The sequence below is a fragment of the Stenella coeruleoalba genome (genome assembly GCF_951394435.1).
Source record: "Stenella coeruleoalba genome assembly, chromosome: 6".
Taxonomy (NCBI): Eukaryota; Metazoa; Chordata; class Mammalia; order Artiodactyla; family Delphinidae; genus Stenella; species Stenella coeruleoalba.
Window position 1 is genome coordinate 74,420,948 of NC_137151.1, and position 22,031 is coordinate 74,442,978.

The following is a 22,031-nucleotide window of genomic DNA, read 5'->3' on the forward strand; positions in this document are numbered from 1 at the left end:
CCTGCAGCACTGAGCTAGTATTCATCCTGCAACTCTTGCCTTTGGGAATATTTAGCACTTCAAAATCAATATTTGAAAAATTGTCAAGGTACTGTATTTTTCAATCTAAAGATATATAGCATTTATTTTAATAATGTACACTTAATACATTAGTGAATTTTTAAGAAAAATCTTTAATAATTTTATTTAAAAATTACTTTGAGTACTTATTTTATTAATTTTTGACATTTTAATTCCAAGCTCAAAACTTCTTTCACTGAGGAAGTTTAAAAGATCTGGTTATATGGAATTTAAGGGAAAAAAAATGTCATGAAGAACCTTGGGGTAAGACAGGAATAAAGACACAGACCTACTAGAGAATGGACTTGAGGATATGGGGAGGGGGAAGGGTAAGCTGTGACAAAGCAAGGGAGAGGCATGGACATATATACACTACCAAACGTAAGGTAGGTAGCTAGTGGGAAGCAGCCGCATAGCACAGGGAGATCAGCTCGGTGCTTTGTGACCGCCTGGAGGGGTGGGATAGGGAGCGTGGGAGGGAGGGAGACGCAAGAGGGAAGAGATATGGGAACATATGTATATGTATAACTGATTCACTTTGTTATAAAGCAGAAACCAACACACCATTGTAAAGCAATTATACTCCAATAAAGATGTAAAAAAGAAAAAAAAGATCTGGTATTTTTTTAAAATGTACTTTTATGGTTCTGAAATTATATAAATAACTCTTTTAAGGGTACGGTTTGGTTTCGTTTTGTTTGCTTTGCTTTGTTTTGTTTTGCCACCTATTAGTTCAGCATCTAGGCCAATGTATTTGGAGCCCTTTAGACAACAGAACTTTTTCCAAGGCCAACATAGTTTGCATTCATTTGTATCAGGTGGGGTTTTTTTCCCCCAATGACACTTTCACACAATGTTTTTAGTAAACAGGCCAAAGGAAATAGGAAAAAGCAGTGTTTGATTTTTTTATAAAATCAGCAAAATCTTTTTCTAACAGAACTGACTGTTTTTTCTACTAGTGGAATCTTAGGGTTTTAAAGCTGGAAGACACCCACCTATTCCAACATCCTCATTTTCCTGTGACCTGGAAAAATTAAGCAACATACCCAACACTACACTTAGTTAACAAAATATCTAGTGTCCAGGCCTCCTGACTACTAGTTGCTATATGCTGAAAGTTTATGAATACTTGCAGTATCATCTGTATGTGTGTAAATAGATGTGGTGCATAATTTAGGCATAATACAAGTTTTTCTCTTGAACATCAATAGTGCTTTAAAAGTATTCTGAATAATAGAAAATGAAATAAAATTTCAGACTAAGGAAACGTCCCTAATTTGAGCAACCAACTTACTGTCACTCTTAATGTAAGCTTTGTAATAGAGATTAACAAAGGAGGTCAAGTTAAAGGCAAATTGTTTGGACAAATTGTTTTACATGCTTCTGGCAATATACAGTACATTACATAATACAGTAAACTGTCTATGCCAGTTTTTATAGTTCTGTCCAATAAATTTTCTTCCAATAAGTACCACTAAATGTCAATACAATATGTGCTCCAGTAAGTGTTCCTGAGTCAGAACTCTTTGGTTGCAAGTACCAAAGCCAATCTGAACTGGATTGGGGTGGAGGTGTGATGGATTTTCTGGAACAACACTGAGGTAGCTCAAGAGCACTGATGGAAGAACAGCATTTCTGAGAACCTCAGGGACCAGAACCAGAGACCCAAGTAAAGTCAGCATCTTTCTCAGCCCCTTCTCCCAAACCTGTTTCCTTTTGACTTGTCTTCAGTCTGTACCATAGCAAACTAGTGTTTTAGGCTACAAGGAGAAGAGCCACAGATTGCACTGGGTGTGCATCCTGCCTCTGATGGACAGTTCATGTAGAAAAGTATCAGGGGTGGCTAATACTTTGGGTCACATGAATGTGATGAATCATCACAGGCAGCTCCCATCACGGGAGGAAGTCTCCTCCAAAGGACACAGGGGCATTACCAGCAAAAGGGGAGAGAGGAGAACCAGACTGACAAAAACAGTAGATAGTCCCTGCAGGATGTGTACTCTCTTAACCTTGCACTGGAGAGACAATTTTTGTGAAATATTTTTTGCTGAAATATTTTATTACCCGTCCAAATATAAAAATTTAAATTATGTTAATTTCTTCTAGTCTCATAATTGGATATTAAAAATATACATTCAAGTATCCTATTTTCTGGTTTGTTGATGTGCCTTTAAAACCCTAGCCTAGAAAAATTCTTCAATTTATTCATGATTAGGATAGAAAAATACAATTTTGCTTAATCAGAATATTTTTACTTATTATGTGCATTATAAGTCTAAAAAATTTTAGATCTAAAAATAGTTTATTCAAAGCTGAAGAGGTAAAAGCACTTGATTGTCAAGTTTAATCTGCATAGTGAAAGAATCAGGTCTCATTTAAAAGGTATTATTAGTTAAGTTATGGAGAAAGTTCTTTAGTTTCTGTTACATGGTACTTCAATATGGGGCTAGGTCCCAGTTATTAGAAGACAGAAAAGAATGTTAAAAACAAGCTTGGTCCAAGTCATAAGGTTTACTTTTGTTTTTCCAATATGTTCCAGTCATCAGCCTGATTACAAAAGTCAACATTTACCTCAGTGATCAAGCAATGTGTTTTGCTCTAGACTCTCAAAATCTGAGGCCAGAGACTAAAGTGTTCCGTTCTAGCTTCAGTTCTTCCATGCTCAGAAATGGCTCTCTTGTCTGGGTGTTTGTTTTTTTGCTTTTTGTTTGTTTTTTTTAAAATCCTGTGTTCTTGAACAAAATAGGGACAAACCACATTTGAAAATAACCTCCAGCCATTGTCCAGGCTCCTTTCACTCCGTCACTCTCTCCAGCTGCTCTGGAGAGGTGGTAAAACTCGGCTGTGACTTTAGCAGCTGAATGGCAGCTTGGGAGAAGTCCCATTGCATGAAGTTGGAGTAGGCTCTAGCAACACAAAAAGCAAAGGATTGATTTGCTTATGGTATAAAGTGGAAAATGGAAAGAACTGCCTTTTGTATCAGTCCAACTTTTCCTCTCCTTCTGAATAAAACATTATTATGTAACAAAGGGCCTTTAAACAATTTTTTTTAATTGGCAATTTGACAAACACAGATTGTGTCATCCTGGGTTAGAGCCACTTCTTAGGGTGTGGAGCTACTTGATTCTGGCACTGTGGATCAGTGCTCAAAACATGTCATACAAGCTAGGTTCATGCCTCAGTAATATTATCTTAGATTTAGGGGAAGAAAGGAATAAAAAGCGTGTTTCCCTTTGGGGACTTGAAGAAAGGGAGCCACAGGGTCCTAGTTGACCATTTTATTCCGAAACCTTAATTTTTGCATTAAAAAGTATGCAAATAAGCCAATAAATGTATCTTATCACTATTCCTAAGATGAAAACACTTACAGTTTAGACTTTTTCATCGTAAAGTATGGCAGCAAATTTGGGACAAGAGCTGTTGCTGGCGCTCAGCTTACCCTCCTGAGAAACGATCCTGCATGTTCTGTCTGCACAGAAATTATGCTTAGATGCTTCCATGGTCATTTTAATGTCATACAAACAACTTTTAAGCATTTTAGTTGGAAAAAAGGTGGAAGTGAACAGAAACATGGGAAAAGACATTCAATGATTTATTTTTTCATGCAACCAAAAATGTAGTGCCAGCCTTGCTCTCTTGCCAGAGAGCTAGAGACAAGGTTGAGGACGTTATGAGTTTGCTCTCAGTCTCACTGGGAGACAGGAACCCAAACAAACACTCAGTGCAAGGTGATACATACTAATCATTAAATTCTACACAAAAATGCTGTGGAGACGCAGAGAAGAGTCACTGCTAAGGTGTCTAGTGAAGGCTTCATGGAGTCTTTGATGCTTGAACTGAGTCTAGAAGAAAGTGGGTAGTGTCTAGGCTGGAAAAAGGGAGAAAAAGCAGAAGAAACAATATACACAGTGGCTAAGAGGCACTAAAGAACATGCTACTTGAAGGGGAATTTTGAATATTCTTGCTGTGGCTACATGAGCAGAAAGAGGGTCATTTCAGGGAAGATCAAAATGAGAAGTACCTGTGGGCCACGGGTAGAAAATTCAACAGACTGCAGAGGCCAGGCAGGTAACGAAAATGATCAAAGCTGAGCAGGTCTAGGTGCAAATGCATTCACTGTGAGTGAATGGCTCACCAGAGAACCAAAAACCTCTAAAAATATTGCGCCAAATTATACTTACCTCCCCAAATGTGAGAGACTGCATCTTTCCCCATACCCTTGCCAAGAATGGGTATTTACAGCAATATTTATCGAGTGCCTTCTATTGTGAGGGATGGTATTTAGGAATTGAGGATACAGCAGTGAATAAAATAAAATTCTTATCCTCATGGGACTTATACTCTAGTGAGGGGCAGACAGACAAAATAAAGAAGTAGAATATGTAGTTTTTAGATAAATGCTGTGGAGAAAAGTAAAGGAAGGACGACAGAGAGAGAATGGGAGATAGGTTGGATTTTAGATAAAGTAACCAGGAAGGCATCACAAAGAAGGTAGCCATTGAACAAAGACTACAGAAGGTATAAGAGGAAACTCTGCAGAAGTCTGTGGGAAAAGCATTTCAAGCAGAGGAAACAACAACTCAAAGCCCCTGAGGGGAAGCCGTACCTGCCAGGGTAGGGAAGTGGAAGGGAATAGAGTGAGAGGGAAAGAGATTGTGTTGGGTCTTTTAGAGAACTGATTGAGGCTTTTCCTCTGAGCCACTTGAAAAAGCTTTGAATGGTTTTGAGCAGAGGGATGATAGCCAGGGCTTGTACTTTTAAAGACTCATTCTGGCTGCTGAGTGTAGAACTGAATGCCTTGCGGGGAAGGGTATAAGCCCAGAGACCAGCTGAGAGGTGAGAGTTGCTACTCCAGGCAGATGTGATCGTGGCCTGTCCCAGTGCGGGGGAAGCAGGTGGTAGGCAGTGGCTAGATTCTGATTATAAGTTAAAAATAGCGCCCCAGGATTCCGTGACTGATTAGATGTGGGGGGTCAGGAAAAAAATGAATCCAGGGATAACTCATGGGTTTGGGGCCTGAGCAATTAGAACAATATTCTATTTACTAGGGGGAAATCGTGGGGAAAAGCAGTTGGGCTTGAGGGGGATGGAAAGGGAGGAGGGCTTAATAATATGGTTTTGGAAATGTTAACTTTGAGATATGTATCAGATAATAAGCATAAATTTAGAATAAAGCAGCTGGAAATATGAGTCTGGAGTTAAAGGGAGAGTTCTGGGCTAGGAATATACATTTGGAACTTTTTGGTATATCAGCAAAAAGATAATGTCACAGCTATGAGACTTGGTGAGATTAACAAGAGAGCAAGTATAGAGAAGAGGTCTAAAGACTCAACTGTCAGTTCTGGAGACCTAATATTTAGAGACTGGGAAGACGAGGAGGAAATCCACAAAAGAGACTTAAAGGGAAAAACCAATGAGGTTGGAAAAAAAACAGGAGCATGAATTATCAGAAATCAAGTAAAGAAATATTTCAAAAATAGGGGAATAATCACCTCGGTCTAATACTGCTAACAGGGTGGGTGTATTAGTCAGGGTTCCCAGAGAAACAGAACCAATAGGTAGGATGTCTGTATGTGTTTTAAGGAATTGGCTTATACAATTACAGAGGCTGGCAAGTCCGAAATTTACAGAGTGAGCTGGTAGCTTGGAGACCCAAGCAGGATTGACTGTGCAGTTCAAGTCCCAGGGCCTTCTGCTGTGGAATTCCTCTTGTGGGGGGAAACGTCAGTCTTTTGTTCTATTCAGGACTTCAGCTGAATGGATGAGGCCCACTCATATTATGGAGGGCAATCTGCTTTACTCAAAGTCCACCGATTTAAATGTAAATCTCCTCCCAAAACACTTTCACCAAAACATCCAGAAAAACGTTTGACCAAATATCTGGGTACTATGGCCCAGCCAAGTTGACCCCTAAAATTAACTGTCGCGGCAACGAAGATGAGGCTGAGAAAAGGCAGTTGTATTTAGCAACATACAGGCTATTGGCAACCTTAGGAAGAACAGGTTTGATAGAACGACGGGAGAAAGCTTGATCCGAAGGGGTTTACAAGAAAACAGGAGGAGGAATGTCATGCGCTTCTGGGTTCACAGGACATGGGGGAAAGAAAACACAGCAGTGTTAAACCACCAGGGCAAACTGACCTGATGTTGGTTGCCAGCACCCGGAGAAGCAGCCTAGGCACAAGAGAGGGAACTAAGGGAGATCAAGCTCTCTCCTGAAGTTGGAGACCTGAGAAGGGGCTACAGTGGTCCCAGGTCACTAGTGTGGCACGCAGCTCCACACAGAAGAGGATTTGGGGAGAAACACATCTTTAGTTTAAGTCTTTGAGTATCCCACAGATTAATACTGTATCAGCTAAATGAGAGTTCATAATCAATAGGCAAAATATTCAAACATTCAAGTTACCAAACAAAATATATTTAAAAAACTACTACGAAATGTTGAAAAAATTTAAAAATTATATAAAAGATGAGTACGCAGTAAGAGGCTTGCCTATCAAACCAGGCAAATTTGAAAACAAACCAAACAAAGCTTTTAAAAATAAAAAATAGAATGCTACTCAATACTCTGAATGACCTATATAGGAAAAGAATCTAAAAAAGAGTGGATACATATATAGGTATAACTGATTCACTTTTCCATACAGCAGAAACTAACACAACATTGTAAATCAACTCTTCTCCAATAAAAATTTTAAAAATAAAAAATAGAACTGTTAAAATAAAAATCTCAATTGGTTAGTTAAAATACGTATTAGGCACAGTAGAATAAAACTATTGGTAAATTAAAGGACAGATCTGAAGAAATTATACAGAAGATAAGCAGATGGAAAAAATGAAAGGTTAACATGGGAATCCCCTGGAGGCCCAGTGGCTAGGACTCTGTGCTTTCACTGTCTGGGTTTGATCCCTGGTCAGTGAACTAAGATCCCACAAGCCCTTCAGTGTGGCCAAAAAATAATAAGGTTAACAGATATGGAAATAATCATATGAGATTACTAGGAAAAGAGAAAGAGAAAGCCTGTTTGTTTCACATGCCTAGCACCAAGCAGGCAAGCAGAAGATAAATAAAACCCACAGGATTCACATACACTGACCCTGAGCCCGGCTGGTGCCATCAAATTTTACATTGATCTGATTAGTATTTCCTCCTTTGGGGGAGGCTGGGAAAGGGGTTGGGAAAATGGCAGAACCAACAGAAGCTCCTTATCCCAGTTACCAATAATAAATGTGATGCATAAACAGTGGAACCACTTAACAATATTCATATTTTAAAATTAGACTAATCTTGCCACGTGACATTAGAATTTTCTTTTGGGTGTGGTTTCTTCTTCTTTGCCTACAAACATACTTAAATTTCGATTTATTTATAAAAACCAAAATTCAAAGAATTCTTTTAAACTGTTATCTTTTCTTTCCCCTTCCATTTAGTAATAAATTTCTTGGGGAAAAAAAAATCATCTAGACTTGAAACGATTATTTGTTCACTATTCATTCACTACTTGCTGCCTCCCAGTTAATCAACTGAAACAGTTCTTTCAAAGTTAACAATGACTACTTATCATATTCAAAGAATTTTCTTCTTCTTTCCCTCTTTGTAGTACTTGATACTGTTAACCACTCATTCCCTTTTTTTTTTTTTTTTTTTTTTTGCTGTACGCGGGCCTCTCACTGCTGTGGCCTCTCCCGCTGCGGAGCACAGGATCCAGACGCGCAGGCCCAGCGACCATGGCCCACGGGCCCAGCCGCTCCGCGGCACGTGGGATGTTCCCGGACCAGGGCACGAACCCGTGTCCCCTGCATCGGCAGGCGGACTCCCAATCACTGCGCCATCAGGGAAGCTCCCTTCTTTTTTTAATCTACAAACATTTATTAAGTTTTGATAGTCTCTAAATTAGGCCCTGGAAATAAAAATATAAGAGAGTCCTCCAACATCAAGTGGTTTACAGTTTACTTATCAAAGAAGACATATGCACTACAAAATGAAATAAGGCACTAAAAGAAAAAGTGGAACCACAATGAAGCGGTGATCACTTCTACCCGGGGTGGTAGAGGGTGTGGTCCAGGATTTTACTTTCCTCCTCAGTTGAGTTTTTGAAAGATAATGTGTGTTGATCATGTGAATGGGTGCAGACTCAGGCATCACTAGAAGCAGAGGAAACGTGAGCAAAGATACAGAGGCATAAAGCATCCAGGTGTGTTGAGAGTACTGTAAACAGCTCATTAAGTGTGGGACAGAAGACCCAAGATGAGCATTAAGGGCAGAATGAAAGGCAATGCAAAATCACGGAAGGCTTTTTACTCATTCAAAGGAATTTGGGGATTCCCTGGTGGCGCAGTGGTTGAGAGTCCGCCTGCAGATGAAGGGGACACGGGTTCGTGCCCCGGTCCGGGAAGATCCCACATGCCGCGGAGCGGCTGGGCCCGTGAGCCATGGCCGCTGAGCCTGCGTGTCTGGAGCCTATGCTCCGCAACGGGAGAGGCCACAACAGTGAGAAGCCGGCGTACCGCAAAAAAAGAACAACAACAAAGGAGTTTGGACTGTATCTTATCCGTACTCTACAAAGTGGTGAAGGGATTCTCCTCCTTTTTTCTTCTCTTTACTATGCTTATAATTTAGAAATAATAACCTTGAAGGAAGAAAGAGGCTTAATTGGAATGCTCTAAAACTGGAGGAAGGAGACATTGACAACATTGACACACTGATGAACATTAAGATTGATTTCTGTTTTGCCATCAGATATAAATGTTGTAATACATTAGCATTATATCACTCTGATTATTTCCTTGGTAGAAATTCCTGGAAGTAGAAATTACAGTATCAAATTTATTAACAATTATAAAATCTCTTGATATATATTGACAAACTGCTTTCCAAATACAGTCTCAATTTATGTTCCCACTAGCACTGAGAATTATGTTAATTTTAAAAAAATTTTCTAAGTGTATAGGCAGAGATTTCTTCTTCATTTAATTTGCACTTCCTGAATTACAAGTTAATACATTTACTGGAAATTTGTATTTTCTTGTTTTGGGAATTGTCCCTTCAAGTTCTTTGATCATTTTTCTATTAGAATGTTGTTTTTTCAGGATTTATGTTAAGTATATTGATCTTTTCTAATGTCACTTTTTTGCAAATATTGATATGCAAAATTTTACAACTATTTTATAGCTAAATATATTGATCTTTTCCTTTGGAAAACTTGATTTCCTTCTCAAATACTTTTCTTTCAATGTCTGTGACACTATTTTATCCTGTTTCCTATTTCTTAGTCCATTTTGCTGTAGTGTCTAGCTGATACTTCTTGAGGGAAGGAGGCTTCAAATAGAGATATTTGTCATGGTCTTTGGCCTTTTTATGTCAATGTCCTTACACTCAGAGATCTAACCTATTTCAAATGTTTCACTGGTTTTAAATATTGACCCTCTTAATCTAAAAATATTTTTTCTGAGTAATATATGTACACAGTATCAAATTCAAAAGTATGAAATAATATACAGTGAAAAATAAGTCTCTTTTTCTCCCTGACCCCCACCCATCCAATTTCTCTCCTAGGAGGCAATCACGATTACAGTCTCTTCAGAGCCTTCTAAGAATAGTCTATGCATTTACAAATATAAGAGTTTGTGTATGTACATGTATATGTATATTTATAATATATATAATTATGTGTATATATATAATTTTCCCCACATACATATTAGCATGCCATGTACCCTGTTCTACACATTACTTTTTGCACTTAACAATAGATTTTGGAGACCAGTACACGAGACAGCATTGTATTTCATTATTTAAATATAATTTTTATAAACCAGTCTTCTAATGCTAAACATTTAGTCTGCTTCAAGTCTACTACAATCTATTAGAAACATCATTTTGTACTTATAGGATAAGTGCTTAGGACTAGAATTGCTAGGAATATGTGCATTTGTTGTTTTGACTGATTACTGTGAAATTGCCTGTTATTGAGGTTATACCAATTTACAGCCCCTCCAGCAATGCTTGATAACTGTCATAAAAATTTTGGGGTTTTGCCAGTCTGATAAGTGAAATATAGCATCTAATGTAGTATATAATTGGGTGAGGATTGGTGTCTTTTTTATACATTTAAGAGCAATCTGTATTTCCTTTTTAGTAAACTCTTTTTTCATATCCTTTGCCCCATGTACTCCTATTTTGTATCAAATAGTTGGTCTTTTTTCTTATAAATTTATAGGAATTGGCTTCTAATATATGTTGTACATATTATTTTTCAAATTTTAGTTTATGTAAGATAGTTTTGTTTCCTGTAAAATTTCTGATTATTATATAAACAAATTCACCAATCATTTCTTTATGGCTTCTACATTTTGTGTTATACTTGTAAAGCCCTTCTCGTGCTGGTATTACATAAAACAAAATTTTCCCGGCTATGCTTATGTATTTTTACATATAAACTTTAGATTCAGATTGTCTATTTCTAAAATTTAAGTATTTTTATTGTTACACTGATTGGGATCAGGTTAAATTTACAGATTAATTTAGGAAGAACTGACATTTTTATGATGCTGGTTATTTCAATCCAAGAACATAAAATGTTTTTGATTTGTCCAAGTCTTCTTTTGTGTCTTTCAGTAGTGTTTTTTTTTTTTCGTGTAAATGATACACATTTATTTTAAAGTTTAATCTTATGTATTTCATCTTTTTGTTGCTATTATAACATCTATTACTTCTATGCAAATGACTTTCAAACAGCTATCTCTACCTTCACGTCTTTTAAGAGCACCACACATACATGTCCAGCTGTTTTTTAGATTGTTTCCACTTGAAAGTTCTGCTGTTATTTTAAACTCAACAAGTTCCAAATATGACTCATCACTTTCCACCAACAAAATGCAGTCTGTCTTCTTCGGTTTTGCATTAGTGCCTAATATAGGGCCAGGTGCTTGGCACATAGTAGGTTTATATACATCTTCTGTGTGGAAGCACTTGGATGTGTGCCTTCTCTCTTTATCCCTTTCTACTTCTCTCTGTCACATAGACACACACATACTGAAAGGCAGCTACATAATTTGTGGGGCCTCGTGTAAAATAAAAATGAAGGACCCTTTGTTGGAAAAGCAGGAAAAAAAGTACTACTAAAGGTACTAAAATAGAAAGTTTTTCCTTTTTTCCCATGCTCTCTCTTTTAACTTGTGGTATTTTTGTTTGATATTTAATGTCATCCTACATAAAAAAATCAAAATTTGTAATAATTATCATGAATTTTACCATTCATCTTTATGTTGTGCAATGCCAATTTCAAACAGAAATAGAACATTTAAAGTATGCAGAATCACAGAAATGACACAATTTGTGTACGTGCACATGCATTTTGTTCTTAACAGAACAGTGGAAGTACTGCACAAAACTAACTCAACTGTTATTTCACTTCTTGATACTCATGCATCCTACCCACACTGTGTGCTTTTGCCTTACTGCTAAGTAAGAAAGGAGTGAAAGGAAATGAACTATCTTTTCCTTTCCTTCTACACCATCATTCTCAGCTTAAGTGGTTGGTTAGTAAAGGAAGTAAGATGAATAAGAAAGTATATGTAGTTTTCCTTGCTCATTTGAGTTTCTAAGAATGCCACTGTCTTACTTCTGCATTTGAAGCAAGTTCTGGTTTACAGGGAAGGTGTGGTCTCTTGGCAGCTATCAGCACCGCGACTTACTCAGGTGTAGGCGTTACATGCTTACCTTTTACTTGCTTCAAGTCTCGTTGAACTCCGTACATTGCAGGTCCACCAGAATTCTGTTCCCATGCGGCGCTTAAAGGCAAATGGGATGGTAAGGAGCTACAGGCAGGCATTTGCGTGTATCTCCTCTGCTCATAGGCGTACTCCATTGCCCCACTGAACTCTACTTACAAAAGTCCAAAGATGAAATTGTTAAGAATTTCAAGACAGCAGAGCATTAAACTATGCATGGCTCCCTTCTGAGAGTGGTGTCCTGTTGGGCTACACAGGTCCTACGCCCAAGAAGCCAGCTCTGTATACACCAAGCTTCTCTTTTTTACTATTTTATTCTCACTTTCTAGTAGTGGCAAACAGCCAGGCCAACTGAGAATTTTGAAGTTAGTTTTGGCTTTTTCCTCCCTCCTGTGCTGCCTCACCCTCATCTTTCACTTCTACTTCTGAAATCCTGTGACTTAAGTTCATCTCTAGCATCTGCCTTTCCTTGTTATTCCTACTTTATCATCCAAATTTAGATAATTGTATTCTTCAATAGAATTTTAGTAACAGTAACCACATGCTGTGCACTAAATTGTGTCCTCCCTAAATTCATACATTGAAGCCCTAAAATCCCATGTGATTGTATTGGAGAAGAGGGCTTTCAGGAAGTGATTAAGGTTAAAAGAGGTGGAACCCTAATCCAATCTGACTGATGTCTTTGTAAGAAGGAGACACCAGAGTTCTTTCTCTGCTATGTGAGGAGGACATAGCGAAAGAATGGCCCTCTGTACACCAGGAAGAGAGTTCCAACCAGAACTCAATCATACTGACACCCTGATCCTGGACTTCTGGTCTCCAGGACTGTGAGAAAATAAATTCTTGTTGTTTAAGCCATCCACTATGGTGTTTTTGTTGTGGCAGCAGGAGCAGACTAATACATCACCTAACTCTTTCTCCCTATTTTCAGTTTTTATCTGCCTTTGTCAGTGCACTTTTCAAGAATTATCATCCTAAAATTATAACTCAGATCAAAGTGCTACTCCATTTAAAACCACTGATGATTGAGTTGAATGTTTGCTTCTCAGTCTGGCATTCAAAGACTCCACACAGTACCTTCTACCTACTTTTCCATCTTTTGTGCCCCAAGAAAACTGGACCACTTAAGCTTTCAGAAATAGGCCCCTGCTTTCCTGCCTCAGTGCTTTTGGAACCCTTCCCCTCCCATCTCTGCCTGTTGAAATCCTTCCTTTTATTCAAGGTCCATTTCTTAATGTTGCTTCTTCCTTGAAGCTTTAACTTACCTAATTGTATGTTATTTCTCTTTATTTTTGGTGGGGGGATGAATCCCCTTGGTATTTTATTTTCAATCCATGTGGCATTTAAATAAAATTCAAGGATGATTTAGGCATTTTTTTAATCTTCCTTATTAGACAGTATTTTCTTATGGATAGTAGCTGGGTCCAAACTTAACCTTCTGATAACTATGTGACTGTTGTGGAATCTCTATTTTTCATATATTATTTTAGATAATGATTATCTAGCCATAGAGAAATCCAAAGGATGTTCTAGTGTAACTACTTGCTTATTAGCCTGCCTCTGCCAATAGAGGGTGAATTCTTTGAGGGTAGAAATATTCAATTGCCTTTTTTGCAGTCCCCCAATTTAATATGGATTCAGTAATATCACCTAATATACATTCCAAGACTCAAAAATGTTTTATAGCTGTTTGAAATCCAAGATCCACTCAAGATCTATCCATTGCATTCGGTTGTCAGATCTTTTTCTCCTTTAATCCAGAATACTCTTCACTTTCTTTATTTTGTCTAGAGTCCAGGTCCAATTATACAGAATGCCCCATGGTTGTCATTTGTCAGATTATTTTCTCATGATTAGATTCAGTTTAAACATTTTGGGCAAAAACATTATGTAGGTAATGTTTTGTCCTTCTCATTGCATTATAAATGGAGGCACATAATTCCAGTTTATTCCATTCCTGATGACTCTGCATTTGGTCTCTCTATTGAAAGCTTTATTTTTCCTTTGTAGTTAATAAGTGGATTCATTTGCAGGTCATAGTTCGAAATCCAGTGAGTATCCTCTTCCTTAACAACTATTAATCTGATGATTTTAATATCTAATTAACAATCATTTCCTGATTCATTATTACATTTGAGATAGCAAAATGATATTCTTCTATTGTTGGAGAACAAAAATGTCTGACAAAATCTAAACGCTTCTTTTAGAAACTCTAATAACAAAAATGCATTGTCTTTTCTGAAAAAAAATGGGAAACTGGCACCCAGGGTTTTAAACCCAGGACTGAGAATTGGTTAGATAGGCAAAGAAAAGGCTGTAGATTAAAAGCTATACCAAGGAGTCTTTTTCTTCTAAGAGCTGTCTGCACATGAGTGCAAGAATAGTAGCCATTTCCTGCTAAACTGAAGCTGCGCTCATGAGCAGTTGTGAATCCTTTGGTGAATAAAAAAAAAATAAAGGTATAGAACAGGAGTCGGCAAACTATGGCTCATGGGCAAGTCCAGCCTGCAACCTACTTTCGTAAATAAAGCTTTATTGGAATAAAGCCTGTTCATTTGTTTACATTGTCTATGGATGCTTTCCCTGTAACACCACATCTGAGTTGTTTTGATAGAGACTGAATGTCCCACAAAACCTAAAATATCTACAACCCGGTCCTTTAAGAAAAAGTCTGTGGACCCCTGGTAAATTGTGTCTACAAATGTGTGTTCAGTAAGATGTGATTTTTTTTCCCCCAGGCTTATAAAGAAGGGCTCCAAGCAAGTGAAGAATGATGTGCCCAATTAAGATAAAGCTCTTTAGATGAGAAGTAATAAAATCTGTTGCCTACCACTGGCTCTGGAGCTGGCCTGCCTGAGTTCAAATCTCTATCACATGTTAGGGGTGTGACCTTAGGAAAGATCTTTAACTTCTCTGTGCATTATGTTCTTTGTATAATAATAATAAGAATAATGATGATGATCTAATACAATAATAATATAATGATAATAAAGATAATAATTATACTTACCTCAGGACTGGTGTGAGGATTAAGCTAATGCATATAAACCTCTTGGACTAGAATCTGGTACATAATAGAGTTCATTAACAACTATCATTATATGTTAAGCAATTCTGACATAATTTTGTATTTCCTAAAGCATTTAAGACAATAAAATAGAGAAATATAATATTGAATTAGTATGCTAATAATCAAAAAAAGTGGAACCTGACTGATAATGGCCCAGGTGTAAGGAGAAATTGTGATATATTTTGAAGGCCATAGCCTGAGATCTGCCTGGTTTTGGATAGGTAAAAGAACAACCATGAAGTGTTACTTAAACTCTGAAGCAGAAGGAAAACAACAAATTCCATAATTGAATATTTATTCGTATTGCTATGGTGAAGTGCAAGTCTAATTTTCAGTAATTTTTTTTCTAAGAATTATCATTTGGTAATTTAAATAGTATCTGATACTTGTTTGAAATCACTGGATGAGCCCAGGTTTCTGCGTGTAAAGCTACATCTATGAAATTTAAGTATAAATATAGAAATTTAAATCAATTAATTATTTGTGGGCATTACTGGCTTTAAAAAAATTCCACATGATTTAGTACAACAGAAGGAAATATCAATCCACTGTTGCTTTTTAGCCTCATTCATTCATTCAACAAAAACATACAGAACACCTAAAATGTGCTACACTCTATACATTAGAGGATTCTGTTAGGCTGATATATTTCTGTGTGCATGTGAATTTATGTGAATATAAAATGTTTTCTAAAAAGCTAAGAGTACTTTATATCTGTATTACATCAGTTAATTTCAAAACTATGCTCTACTGTGGGGAGAGAATACATGGCTTTTACTTCCATTTTAAAATTTCAAAAATGAAAAATAACACCTTGTTCCTTCTGGTTGTCAAATCATGCTCACAGCTATGAATACATGTACCCAGTTCTGAGATAGACAGTGTAGGTATCAACCCTGTCAAACTGATAAGGTAGGGGCTTCCCTGGTGGCGCAGCGGTTAAGAATCTGCCTGCCAACGCAAGGGACACGGGTCCGAGCCCTGGCCAGGGAAGATTCCACATGCCGCGGAGCAGCTAAGCCCATGCGCCACAACTACTGAGCCTGCGCTCAAGAGCCCACGAGCCACAACTACTGAAGCCCACGTACCTAGAGCCCGTGCTCCGCAACAAGAGAAGCCACCGCAATGAGAAGCCTGCGCACCACAACAAAGAGTAGCCCCCGCTCACCGCAACTAGAGAAAGCCCGCGCACAGCAATGACGACCCCACACAGCCAAAAATAAAAACAAACAAATTAATTAATTTAAAAAATTGATAAGGTAGCCAAGGCTCTGAAGGATTAGGGGATTTACTAGAGGCTGTGGAACTGTTTAGTGAGACCCAGAATCCACAGTTGGGTGGCCACCATTGTCCACTTTTTAAATTAAATTCATGTGGAAGAAATATTCAAAATCTACTTGTTTTTTAGAACCTCATCATCTTACAGGACCTCTCCCTCTAAGGTCTGTCACACCTGAATCAGTTTTAGAGTCAGGAATAAATGCAGATCTACTTACTCTCAAACACTGTACTTTCCACAGCTTTTATAAATATTTTATCAAGGAAAAAATCCTTTATTTTTATTTCTGAGTCTGAACAGCTAAGACTGTACACACAGACCATAAACACAATTAACCATAAATCAGCTCTAAAAAATTTTAATCATATAGAAAATTCACAGGTACCCAGAAAAAATTCATGTCAGGGAGACTTTTACACTGAAAGAGTTTGGTAAAAACAACATTTGCACTGAGGGACAAAGGGCCTCTGTGTGCACATAATAAAGAGTGGAGCTACCACCTACTTTATATTTTCCTATTCATTGTTTTCCTAAGTAATATGAATGTGGAGCCTACTGTTTACCTAGAAACTCTTCAGTGAAGCCTGAAATATGAAAATGCTGGACATAATAAATGCAGCTAATACTTGTTCTGGGTAGCTGGACATTTAAGTGGCTGTGTGTGACTACAAAGAAGGAGATTGTTGTTTTCCCATTTGGTGTTTCCTCATCCCCCCTACCACTACCTACAACACTGGCTCCACAGGAAATTAAGGTCCTGAGGTATGCTGGAGTAAGCCATTTATTATTGAACATTTTCAATAAAGTGGATCAGAGAGAGTAGAATAAAATCCTTGAGGGCAAATATTTCCCCTTTTCTTGTTGCACTTTGTTGTACCTACTTTATTTAAAATAGCAACTGGAGTCCCAATAACACAATGGAATTCAATGTATGATGTAATCCATCTAGGAATATACGAACTTCTCTGCATCAGCTGAAGAGTTGGTCCACCCACTGCCCACATTTTGAGACAAAGAGGGAAATGCCAGCTATTCAGCAAACCTAAAATTTCTGGTTGGGTTATAACCCAGTTCTCCCATCCTATGCAATAATTGCAACAAAGTTCAAAAGAATAATCTGAAATAGGCAACTAAGAAAGTTCTGTATTTTTAGATGACTAAAGAGAGAGAGAAACTATTTCCAGGTTCAGTTTCTTTCAAAACATTTCAAAGATTTTATCTGTCTCTCAAAATCACTTTCAAGGCCTGTCTTAGCTTGGGTTCGTTAGACACAGTTACTAAAATGGAGAGTTGCATCTGGAAAGTTTACTGGGTAGTGCTCTTAGGAAACATACCTGTAAGGAAGTGAAGCAGAGGGAAAAGATGAATTGCAGATGGTTGCAAACGAGACCTCAGCCAGTTTTAGCAGGAGGTCATCTAAGCTGGGGTGGACCAGGTTGAGGGGAGGGGGCCAGACCATTGTTTTCCCACATTAGCCAGTCATTAGTCATGGGCTGCTCCCTCAAAGAGACACAACCTTGGGGCAGGCTGAGGTCTCCAAAGCTGAGGGCAAGATCCCTGGAAGGAACATGGGTGAGCCTGTTGTCAGCAGCTAGGGATGAGTGCATCAAGCCTGAGGAGTGGGTTCTGGTGAAGGGCTACTGCATCCATTACAAGGCCCTACATGATGTGATCCTTCATATGACAGAACTCATCTCCTCTTTAGCCACACTGGCCTCCTTACTAGTTGCTGAAACTGCCAGACATGCTCTCCTCTCAGGGCCTTTGCTCTTCTTTTTCCTCTATCTGGAACATGCCTCAGGCGATCAACTGTCTGGTTCACCTAGGCTGGGACTGCCCTGGTTTCAGCACCAGGATGCATCCTGGGAAAATGTTAGTCTCAGACAAGTCAGGATGGTTGGTCACCTATACCTCCTCCAGGTACCCACATGCTTCCCTCATCTTTTCTGAACATCCTACTTATAATTGTACCCTCTAAACCTCACATACATATTCCTAATTCCCTTTCCCTACTTTTATTTTTTTCTGTATCACTTAATACCTTCTAATATACTATATCACTTGTTTTATTTAGTTTAGGAATATAAACTCCTTGAGGACAGTTTCTGGCATATAATAGTCTCTTGAAAAGTATGCGTTGAATGGATGAAATAAATATTTCTAATATTTTATAGAAAATAAATAGTTCCTGGTTGTATAAAATGTATGCTGTCCTTTAACGATTAGTTAAAAATTTCAGATGGTAATCATTTATCATTGTTAATTATTTGGCAATTATGCTGCTGAAAAGTCAAACTGATCACAGAATCATTTCTTCGGTAAGCAAAAGGAGAAGGGATTTAAAATTAAATCATTCTACTTAGTGGCTGATGGTAATGACACGTTATTTTTAAATTATGTGAAGTAATTTAACAGACTACTTATTTAGAATTTGCAACTTGAAAAAATAGACTGGAAAAAATGGGGCAATCTAACTGACTGGCAGCATTGCCCACTGTGAAATTAACACATGGTAGCAGCCATTTCCTAAACACATCTTTATAGGCAAATGTTTAAACCAGAGCACAGGACAGCTATGAGACTGAAATTCCAACAGCCGTAAAGACAAAACATTAGATTTTGCTTTATCTTCAGTGATCCACATTTTCTTCAATAAGAAGGGCAGAGGAAAAAAAGAACAGGTATCTTTTGGAGAGATAAATAATGATTTGCACTTGAAAGAAAAATTTTTAGAAAATGTAAGACATTAAGATATACTCAAACACACATTTCCATTTCCATGAAATGTAATAAATACTTTGACTCCTATTCCAAAGAACTTGGCCCAAACTATAGTTCCTTCTGCACCACAAAGAAATATGATGAGAAATATTAAGTGGTTTCACACAGTATTTTAAATGAACATTTTTAATTTTTTAAATTTATTTATTTTGGGCTGCGTTGGGTCTTCGTTGCTGCGCCCGGGCTTTCTCTAGTTGCGGTGAGCGGGGACTACTCTTCGTTGCGGTGTGCGGGCTTCTCATTGCGGTGACTTCTCTTGCTTTGGAGCACGGGCTCCAGGGCTCAGGCTTCGGCAGTTGTGGTTTGCGGGCTCTAGAGGGCAGGCTCAGTAGTTGTAGTTGCTCCCCAGCATGTGGGATCTTCCCAGACCAGGGATAGAACCCGTGTCCCCTGCATTGGCAGGCGGACTCCCAACCATTGCGCCACCAGGGAAGTCCTAAATGAACTTTTTTGCTTTTGGTTTTAGTAGAGAATTAAGATCCTTCCAAACTAGTTTACCAGCTGATCTTTAATACAGACATAATTATTATTCTCAAGCTGTGAAGAATTTTTAAAACCAAAAATGTGGAAAATTCTCCTTTAATTTTATTTTTTTAATATTTTATCCTGAAACGATGTAATAAATGAAACCTAACTGAACATATTGTATCATGATAGGAATTATGCATTTAGCTTCCCATGATTTATACATGGATTCATACATAATACTGTAGAACTAAAATAGATCCTGTATCTTTGTCTGTTTATAGAACAATAGAAGGAGCTAATTAACCTAAGTAATTTACCTAAAAAAAACTATTGTTGGGACTTCCCTGGCGGTCCAGCGGTTGAGACTCCACGTTTCCAATGCAGGGGGCATGGGTTCGATCCCTGGTTAGGGAACCTGGGATCCCGCAAGCTGCACAAAAAAACATACATGGCCTGAAAGCTCATTTTGCTAATCAAAGTTTTATCTCCTAATGATGAAAAGGTAGTGAGTTCATACAATGTTTACTGTACCTTTGTTAAAATTCTACTAAAGATGAAGCATTTTACTTTGTTTCACTAATAAGTTTGCATTTGTAAAGTTATAAGTTCAACTCTAACACAGACTCAAGGAATATATAAAGATTTGTTAAAATATTAAATGAAATTGGTTAAGTACTGTCATGGATTGAATTGTGTCCTTATGAGAAGAGGAAATCTGGACATACAGAAAGACACCAGGGGTACGTGAGTCAGAGGAAACACCATGTGAGGACACAGTAAAGACGGCCATTTACAAGCCAGGGAGAGAAGCCTCAGAAGTCAACTCTGCCAACATCTTGACCTTAGACTTCCAGCCTCCAGAACTGTGAGAAAATACATTTCTGTTGTATAAGCCACCTAGTCTGCAGTACTTTGTAATGGCAGCCCTAGCAAATTAATTCAGTGTACTTTTAAAGCATGGTAGTTGTTAACCCTGATTGTAACAGCTAAGTCCCTTTCCGTTTAGTCCCTGATTACATGTAGTTTAAACTTTTTGTTTGTTTGTTTTGTGGATCCTGGCGTGGGGGCTGCATGAATTTTGTTTGCCCATCACCCTCACCGAGCATCCCTGTTTCCTTCCTCTCATCCATTCTTCCCTCCTTTTTTGTCTTGCCCTTTGTTTCACACCAGTGCTTCTCCTTCCAGTGCTTTAGAAATGCCCTACATGCTGCAACCAGATGTCTGCATTATGAAAGGAGGAAATGTCAAGTTTTATTTTAAATGGAACGCAGAGAGAAGCCGAAAGGCTAGGGGAAATAGATGGTACCAGAGCTCTTGAAAAGAATTGGGATGGCATTCTTCATCATCTTATAAACAAACTTCTTGATATTTGCATAGATTTCTAATTAAATTACCTTTTTTATAACCACTTAATGATTTTACATTTCACTATCTTCATAAGCATTTCCGTCTCTTATTTTCTTCTCTTTGAAGAAAAAAAATCAGTTTTTTTCACACCTCATTTTTACTATGAATCTTTCTAGACACATTTCTGACCATTTCCCCCCATTAGCAACCATGACAACTAGCAGACAATAAATGCTTGATAAATTAATATATAAGTATCAGAATGCACACTGACATTCTCCACCATCTGCACTGCTGTGTCCCTGCTCTGAGCCTCATCCTCTGTCTCCTGGCTCATGGTGGAGGCTCTTAGCTGGTCTCCCTGCTCCTCTTATTCCTGGTGGCCTATTCTCAACACAGCAGCCAGTGACTTAGAATATAAAGTAAATGTGTCACTACCCCACTGAAAGCCCGGTCACGATTTTCCATTTCACTCAGAGCAACACATCAAGATCTTAAAATGGCCTGCAAGGCCCTACCTAATCCCCCTTCCCCTCTATCCTCACCTACTCCACTCCACACTAGCCCCTGCTGTTCCTCAAATAACTCTAGTAAATTCCCATTTTAGGGCCTTTGTACTAGCTGTTTTCTCTTTGTGAAATATCCCTACTATGGGCTGAATTGTGTCTCCCCCAAATTCATTTGTTGAAATCCTAACCCCTAATACCTCAGCATGTGACTGTTTGGAGATAGGACCTTTAAAGAGGTGATTAAGTTAAAAATGAGGCAAATAAGGTGGACCCTAATCCACCTTATAAGAGGAAATTTGAACACAGACATGCAGAGTGGGAAGGCTGTGTGAAAACACGGGGAGAAGATGGCCATCTATAAGCTGAGGTGAGAGGCTCAGAAAAAAACAACCCTGCTGACACTTTGATCTTGGACTTCTAACCTCCTGAATTGAGAGAAAATAATAAATTTCTGTTAAGTGACCCATTCTGTGGTACTTCATTACGGCACCGCGAGCAAACTATACAATCCCTGAAACTCCCTTTCTTACTTTCTTCAAGTGTTTTGTTTTGTTTTTTTGTAATGTTACATTTTCAATAAACCCTACCCTGATTACTTAATTTTTTAAAAGCAGTATAGCAGTTTTATTTTTAGTATCTTAAAAATTGAAATATAGTTGATATTCAGTATTTAGTTTCAGATATACTACATAATGATTTGACATTTGCATACGTTATGAAATGATCACTGTAGTAAGTCGAGTAACCAACCGTCCCCATACTAAGTTATTACAATATTATTGAC

The 22,031-nt window shown here is 38.0% G+C and overlaps 1 protein-coding gene across 16 annotated transcripts in view; it reads right to left on the bottom strand.

The window, feature by feature from the left end:
• Positions 1-22,031, bottom strand: part of SESTD1 (SEC14 and spectrin domain containing 1) — a 262,393-nt gene that overhangs the window by 140,348 nt on the left and 100,014 nt on the right. For 11 of the 16 annotated variants that reach the window (XM_079923851.1, XM_079923858.1, XM_079923862.1 and 8 more), the window contains 3 exons: positions 19,709-19,821; positions 14,804-14,857; positions 11,783-11,853 (listed from right to left, as the gene is read on the bottom strand). The exons of 3 other annotated variants lie outside the window; for them this stretch is intronic. The gene's annotated coding sequence lies outside the window, so the exon portion shown is untranslated. Of the gene's footprint in view, positions 1-11,782; positions 11,854-14,803; positions 14,858-19,708; positions 20,293-22,031 lie in introns of those variants that run through there. 2 more of the 16 variants (XM_079923861.1, XM_079923853.1) reach the window with 2 other exon arrangements.